Genomic DNA, 7,691 nt, shown 5'->3' with positions numbered 1-7,691 from the left:
TGCAAACCTAGCCTGGAAGCTACGTTGTAAAACTAGCTGTGGATTTAGAAGATGAGTCGTGAACCCGAGGCACACGGTGTCGATAGCTGGTGGGAAGAGCAGACTCTTACATCAGTCCTCCTTAAGTTTTATCAGTACAGAAAATAACAGGGTGGAACGGTGTTTTGGATCCACCCTCCCTTGCTCCCGCCAAATTAACGAAAGCCAAATCCATTCACTGCTTTAGTGTTTTCATCTCTGTAAGGTGAAAGGCAGCGGTGGGCTGGGAGGTCGAAGCGGTGGGGCCCCTCTGGGCCCGCTTCCTAACAGCGTGGTGGTGTTGCACAGGTGGACAGGGACATAAGAATGGGGCGTGGGGCTGCATTTTCAAAGGCAGGGTAACAGGAAGCAGCACAGCGGGTCTGGGATGCAACGAGCTGACGCTTGCTGGAGCATAATAGAGGGGACGGTGGCAAGAAAAAAACTCAGACTATTTTTTCCTGAAAATCATTCACTTGAATAGGATGCGTCTTCTGAATATTGACATCAGTCGATCAGGTTATGTTAAATTTTCTCAGTGTAGCTATTCTTAAATTTCAAAGCGTTGGTTGGCCAGACTTCTACTTTACTATATAACATTGTGCATCAAGAGCTGAGAATCTAGAACAAAGGTGACACTGGACCACAGAGTGAGTCTCCCAGAGGTCGAGGCGGGAATGAGCTCAGTGAGCAGCTAGTCAGTTAATGAGCTTCCGGTGAGTAAGGCTTCCTCTTCTGAACGGTCTCAGGAATGCCCTCTCATTCCTTTCACGGGAGCTAATGGCTTTAACATTCTAGCCCTAGATCTAGAGTCTGGTGAACTTCATCAGTGGTCATACCATCCTGGAAAGTATTATTCAGAGAAGCTGAAAAAAAAATGGTCTTCCCAGATTTCTGAGGAAGGGGTGGACACTGACCTACATTCAATGTTCTAGATTAAAATCACAGATTGTGAATGAAGAAAAACAAATCTTCTGCATAATTGAATAAAATCAAAATTTTTTTTTTTTTTTTTTTTTTACAGACAGGAAATTGAGGCTCAGATGGGAAAACAATACAGAGAATTAACCCATGGTTAATTTCTAGTGGCAACCAAAGGTAAGTCTTTCATAGGCAAGTCGTGCATTTTTACTTGCAGCTAGCTGTATGCTACACCAAGTAGCAGTGGCCAGTTTACTGGGAAGACACCACTGTAAACCCATCTCTGAGCTGGGATGCTGCTGTCAGGCCTCAAAAACTCCTGGGAATTTCAGGGTGCCTGTCATTCAGGTTGGGAAGAAAGAGTTGATTAAGCTCCTTGAGCTAAGTTTATGTGACCTGATCACTCACCGTGAACCAAGGAAAATCAATGACAAACATCAGCAGGGGCAGTCTGGAGTGACAGGCTGCCCTGGGCAAAGCAACCTTTGTGCTAAGGGCTCCAGTGGCGGAGTGTGAAGGCAGCCACCTGGAAAAGTGCCCTGATGCTAGCAGAAGTCTTCTTTCAAAGGCCAGCGTGGCCCAGGCAGCCTTCCGGGCTAGCTCTGACAAGGTCCACCACCACAGACCCCCACGAGCATCCCCGTGCCTCCCGTGTGGCCTCTCTACCCCTCTTCTTAAAGTCCCCTCCAGTTCCAGCCAGAAGAACAAAAAGCAACTGTACCGTATCGGAGGACAAAGCCCTTAATAGGGGTTTATGTTTGAAAACCAAATTCATCGTATGTGAATAACAATCATAACCCTTAAAAATCAAACCATCTTTACAGACTTAGAAGACCAAAACGTATTTTGGGAGCAGTTTCTCTTGGTATTTATTATGATGTTCACTATCTTACTATATGCTCATATCAACTGCTAAAAGTTTCCTGGAAATCAAACCTACAAATCAGAGGGAAAAAAAATAAGACTTAGAGAAAATGTCTTTGATAGTCTACTTTTGAGTTCAAATAATGGTTCCGGTTTAAAAATTATCACATGACTAGATAAAGGAAAAAGCTGGTAAAATATTAATTGTAGAATCTAGCTGGCGTATGTGTGGTGTTCACAGAAAAATTCTTTCAATTTTGCTATACGCTTGAGATGTTTCATAATAAAGTGTTGGAAAAAAGTATAGCCCCCAAATTCGCGGACTCTTACAGCTAGATCTAACAGGAAAAGGTAATAAAGCACCAAAAATTAACTGGAGAAAGACAGATGACTCAATGAACAATGTTGGGGGATTTACTTGGTGGGAAAAAAAAATTTTTTTCCTCACATCTGACTTCTAATTTTGTGAGTTTAATATAAAAAAAAATTATTTTTTAAAATTAGAAGAATATTTTCTTACTTCTGGTGGGAAAGAATTCTTAAGGTCAAGGTAACAGAAGTCACAAAGGGAAAAAAGTAGACAAAAATCATTTATTCGACTAAATAAAATGTAAAGGTGCTGTAGCTCAAAAAAATCATAAGCAAAATTAAAAATCAAAGCAGCTGAGAAAAATACTTGTCCCAAATATCTCATTCACACACATGCGCACACACACAGACCTCAAACAGATTACAGAAACGGTCACGCCCCAGTCGAAACGTTGATAATGAACGTGAACTGAACATATGCAAACGAAAACAATGGATAAATACATGAAAAAGCTAAACTTTACTAGCAGCAATTAAAAACTGCCACATGCCTGGCACAGAGTGGGTAAGTCATTAAATCGCCGTTGAATAAATGAACCAAAAATAATGTAAGGTTTTTGTCTAAAGATTAAAAAAAAGATAATATTCAGTACTGATGAAGATATGGGCATTTCATACACTTCTTTGATGTGTGTAACCTGGTACACACATCAAAGTTTTCTAGAAAACAATTTGGCAAAGAGTGTCAAGAATCTTTAAAAAGTTAAGCTCCTTTGATTTAATGAATTCACTGCAAAGAATCTACCCTCAGGAAATCATTAAAAATATGTCCAAGATACATGCATTTAAAAGGATAATAATTGTAATATAAAAATGCTTTTTCAAAAAGGAAATACACTAAACACTCCCAAATTAGAGAATACAATGCACCGTTAAAAATGTTTTTAAAGCATTTTTAAGCACATGGAGAAAATGCTCATTTAAAAAGCGGGATATAAAAATGCCTATGTGGAAACATGCTCATTCTATATACTACGTGCGTGTATGTGTGAGTTCGTGTGCAAAAGAATACTTGAGGGAAATATACACAATTATTAACAGAGCTTTGGGTGGTGAGATCAGAAATAATTTTTCTTTGTTCTTTATATTATATACTTTTTTTAGTGTTACTATAAATTAGTTAGAAAAAATTTTTAAATACCACATAAAAACTTGGCAAGAGTGATTCACTGCTTTGAAATAGGTCTCCACACACGTCAACACCACCAATAAGGTAAATGGCTTTGAGTTGTTGCTACTTATCTAAATCCCGAGGTCCGAATCCAAACGCACCGCCTTCCCGCTCGCTCCCTGCCGCTCCCGTCTCTGCTCACTCGGCCTGTATGCACGCTGACACGTCCCAATGCCACCTTATCTTCCCCTCAAACCAGTTTTTCCTCTTGCACGTCGCTTTGCGGTGACTGATACTGCTGAATAACCTACGCCACTATCCTCACATCACTTTCTCTCCCTTTCTACCCCACGAATCGCTCTTGAAATCCACTTCCAATGGTGTCCCCATCATCTCAACACTGGAGGACTAGAGCAGCTTTCATTCCATCTGGTCTCCTTGCCTGGCCTGACCTGTCGCCTCCCCGCTCCACCTCAGTTCATTCTCTTCATTGCTCGGATCTTTCCAAAGTGGACACCTGGCCACATTACCTTCCTAGGTAGGCACCTTCAGGCAAACATGTGAGGCGCGTTAGACCACTGACCCCGCCAGCTTCATCTTCTCCCATTATTATTCCTTTCCCTGCACCCTCCACCGTACCGCACAGCTCTGAGCCTCTGCAGAGGCTGCTCCTTTTGCCTGGACCCCTCACTGCAATGCTTGCCTCCCTTGTCTAGCTAACTTCTGGAAGGCTGTCCTTTTAAGGGTCAGTGCGGACATCACCTCCATCACGAAGCCTCAAGGATGGAGGCTAACTGTGTAAGGTCCCCCAGCAAAGTGTCCTTATGCAACCATAGCAGTAATCATACACTGTGAATCTGGTTTGTGCCTTTGCCTCCTCTTCCAGATTGTAAGCAACTGGTAAAGTAGGCCCTCGGTGTCTGCTGAATGAATCGATAAATGTTTCTGCCATCTAAAGTGGAATTACTTATTCTTGTCTTGAAAGAGAGCCCAACCAAAGACTTCCTAACTTCCCTTGGCTAGCCACTCATCTATTTTATCGTCGGGGCAATCGAGACAGTCTTTCTTATCTATTAAGTCAGCCAAATATATATATATATTTATTATGCACCTTATGTCCTGATGATATCTCTGGTTCTATCTGAATCTATTAACTCCCGCCACGCCTTTCACTGAAGTGTCACTAAGGTCCCTACACAGGACAGTCATTTAAAGTACTTGCAACCCACTGAATGAAAGCAAGGCAGCACGTTAGGTCCAGGAATACAAAGATAAATCAGACTGTTACTACTTAAAGACCATCAGCAAGAAATCCTTTAGCCTTTTTCAGAGTAAAACCTTCTTTTGCTAGAAGGGTGTGTAACTTCTGTATCATCTCTTCACAATTTTTTTCAAATGTAACTCAAACTGGGCACAACAATCAGTCTGACTAATGCAGGTCTTATTTTCTTACACTTTTAAGTCACATTCCTTTTGACACACCGAAGAATCATGTCTATTGTTTTTTTCCACAACAGCCTTACAGCATTGAGTTAAATTTCGTGGGCGGACAATAAGGACTATCTTTTTATTTAACGGTTTTTTTTTTGTTTTTTTTTTGTACTCAAGGAAACTATCTTCTATCTATGCCCACCAAATTTCATTTGCTAATGTAGAACCACTTTTCCAGTTTGTTACAATTGTTATATATTATATTCCTGGAGTTCTGATGATTTACTGTCCTACCTAATTTGGTAACATACATGGTAAAGAAGAAAAAAGAAAGAAAAGAGATTTCATTATGCATCAGGCAAACTCTCCCCAACTGTGTAATGTTGAGTCTTTAAGTCTCTCCTGGACTTCACAATGTACTTTGTAAATACACACGGCTAAATGTTTAGGGGTTCTGTGGTAGCTGTTTGGAGGTTCTGGTAGTAACTATTCTCTTCACTTATTTAATATTAGTCACGTATTTTCTCCACCCTTCTTCCTGGTCTCAGGCTTTGCACCCCCGCCCAGCAACCACAGAGCAGACCTTTTTGACTTGGCTGCCTCCTCTTTGAAATCACAGTTCTTACTGGAATGCCAAAGAATGGCAGAATCAGGTAAGGTCTTGCTCTAGACTGGCGTCCTTAACCTGGCGGCCAGAGATGAGCTTTGCTGGGACAGAAAATGTCCTGAAAATGCAGACAAGTGTTTGCGTGTGAGTGTGGTAGAAGGACTCATGCCTTCCAGCATCATCCCACGGGGCCTACTGCCCTGAAAAGGTTAAGAACGCTGACTCAAAGGCATTCGGACATCAGACAATAAACTGAACAAACAGCACAGGCCTGACCAACCCAACTTTCTACTCAGCCATCTCCAAAGATGAACGAGGACTCCTGTAATCACTACACATCAAGCGTCTTTTGCCTTAATGAAGAATATAACTTGAGGGTGTGATCTGGGGATCCGGTATATATAAACTTATACAGAGGCAATAACCTAACACTTTAAATATCAATCACTTCAAATATCTCAGTTCCTACTTTTATTCAAGTTCAATAGACTTTCTTTGTCCTCTTTTAATACCTTTAGCATATTTGGTAACGCTGATTTAAAATCAAAACATCAGGAATCAAAAAAGTTTCTTCGTATATTTTCATAGTATATAAATACTACGTATATGCCTTTCATTAACTATTTGTAATTGTATTATTTTTGCTGGAACACACTGTAATCTTCCATACTGTATTTTAAATAACATTACAAAAAATCACTTAATATAAATATGTTAAAATCAAAAGTACCTTTTCATCAATATGCTGTGAAAATCTATCAAAATATACCTTTTTTCCAAAATATATCTTAACGTTCATTGTTGCCTACAAGTAGTGTTATTTTTCATAATCATCCCCATACCCAGAGTATTTTCTAAAGGTAAATATGAAAGGTAGTATAGATGTACCAGAGGGAAAAAAATTGCTCTTTAAAGCTTTTCTTTGACAAGGTTATCATTTACAGAAATTTAGAAGCAAGAACTAGTGAAAATCAGACATTGCTGTCATCCATACTCACCACCGAGCAGTCACACAAAGGACCCTCTCAAGCACAGGCCAGACTTGTCCTGGAAGCAAGGGATTAAATTCATTAGGAGAACAGGCAAGTAGAAACAGCAAGTGGCAACATCACCTTCCTCCAGCTCATCTTACTTGCAGACACACAGATTTTGGAATCCTCGGGGCTAACACTGAAAACCACACTAGGTTGTTTTCCCAATTCCTATGAAATGAGTCAGTAGGTCAAACGACTTCTCCACTCTGGAGAGAGAGCAGTTACTTAGGCTGCGCTCACTGTTTCCAGTGACTGCATCCCCCATCTTTGCCCCGTGGATGGGAGCACTGTCAGGGGTCCAGGGAGAGCCCCCAGGCTCTGAATGGGACACGCGGCAGGCACTGCCGGAAGTCAGTCTTCTTCACGGGACAGTTTCCCCTTGTGAAGATTTAGGTGGGAAAAAAAATCCAGTTACGAGTAACATGTGGATGAAGTTTCTTCCTTTAAAAAGAAGTGGCATAACTTTTTCTCTTTTGAGACCACGTAGTCATTTCTTTCTTTCTCTCAAGAGGCTAAAATGATAGTTGAAATAAATATAGAAGTAACCGTACCTCTAAAAGCCACCCCTCCCAACAAAATGCTTCCTTTTGTAGCACAATCTTTCCTCCTCAAAAGGACCAGTCTATTCAAAAGACTCAATTAATCCATGTCCTGAAAACCCCTTTCCAGGCGTGGGTCCTGCAGTTCCATCCACTAAGTCATGTAAAGCAGAGATATTTAAGAGCCTAACAGTCCTCTGGACCCACGATTCAGGACGGCGAACACTGGTTTAGCAATAACCTTCGGATTCTGCCTCCTACTCACCGCACGTAACGTTTCCTGTAGTTAGCGACCTTCTGCCTAGGAAATCACCAGCTACCAGCAACGGATCCATAATTCCAAGAACTCACTCATTCGGGCAGATAGATAGACATGTATCTCTAAATCTAGGTACGGAGATCTTCTGTGACAGCTCTTCAGGAGGAGGCTGGAAATACTTTTGCTTTCTGTATCGAGAGTACTTTCTTTTTAAAGAAGAGGTTTCGTTTTGATCTTGAGAAATTCTCTCTGATAAAAACCACCAACTGAAAACCTGCCACTATAAACGAGGGATTTCACAATATTCATTCCAAAAAACTGTGGCTATTCATTTCTGGAAGTGATTCATTGCAAAAGAATCGTTGGCCGTGGGGGGAGCGTTAATTTTGAGAAGGCAGCCTGCTCTCTGAGAAGGGAGCAAAACCCTCAGAGATGGCAGCCACGTGCCTTGCGGACCCCATTGCAGCTCCTTGAATCACCGTGCCTCAAGATGACACACAATGACCAATTTCCTCTCGTAGCTCCCTCAGTACACACA

General features: G+C 41.3%; 1 long non-coding RNA gene across 1 annotated transcript in view; it reads right to left on the bottom strand.

The window, feature by feature from the left end:
- The window catches only part of LOC120601130 (uncharacterized), a 184,452-nt gene that overhangs the window by 27,798 nt on the left and 148,963 nt on the right, over positions 1 to 7,691 (bottom strand). The window contains exon 6 of the long non-coding RNA XR_005652364.1: positions 6,320 to 6,368. This is a non-coding gene — a long non-coding RNA (uncharacterized LOC120601130). The remainder of the gene's footprint in view (positions 1 to 6,319; positions 6,369 to 7,691) is intronic.

Source organism: Pteropus medius, unplaced genomic scaffold (genome assembly GCF_902729225.1).
Source record: "Pteropus medius unplaced genomic scaffold, Ma_sr-lr_union100, whole genome shotgun sequence".
NCBI classification, from domain to species: domain Eukaryota; kingdom Metazoa; phylum Chordata; class Mammalia; order Chiroptera; family Pteropodidae; genus Pteropus; species Pteropus medius.
The sequence above is the reverse complement of the archived record's forward strand: the minus strand, read 5'-3'. Positions and strand labels throughout refer to the sequence as shown.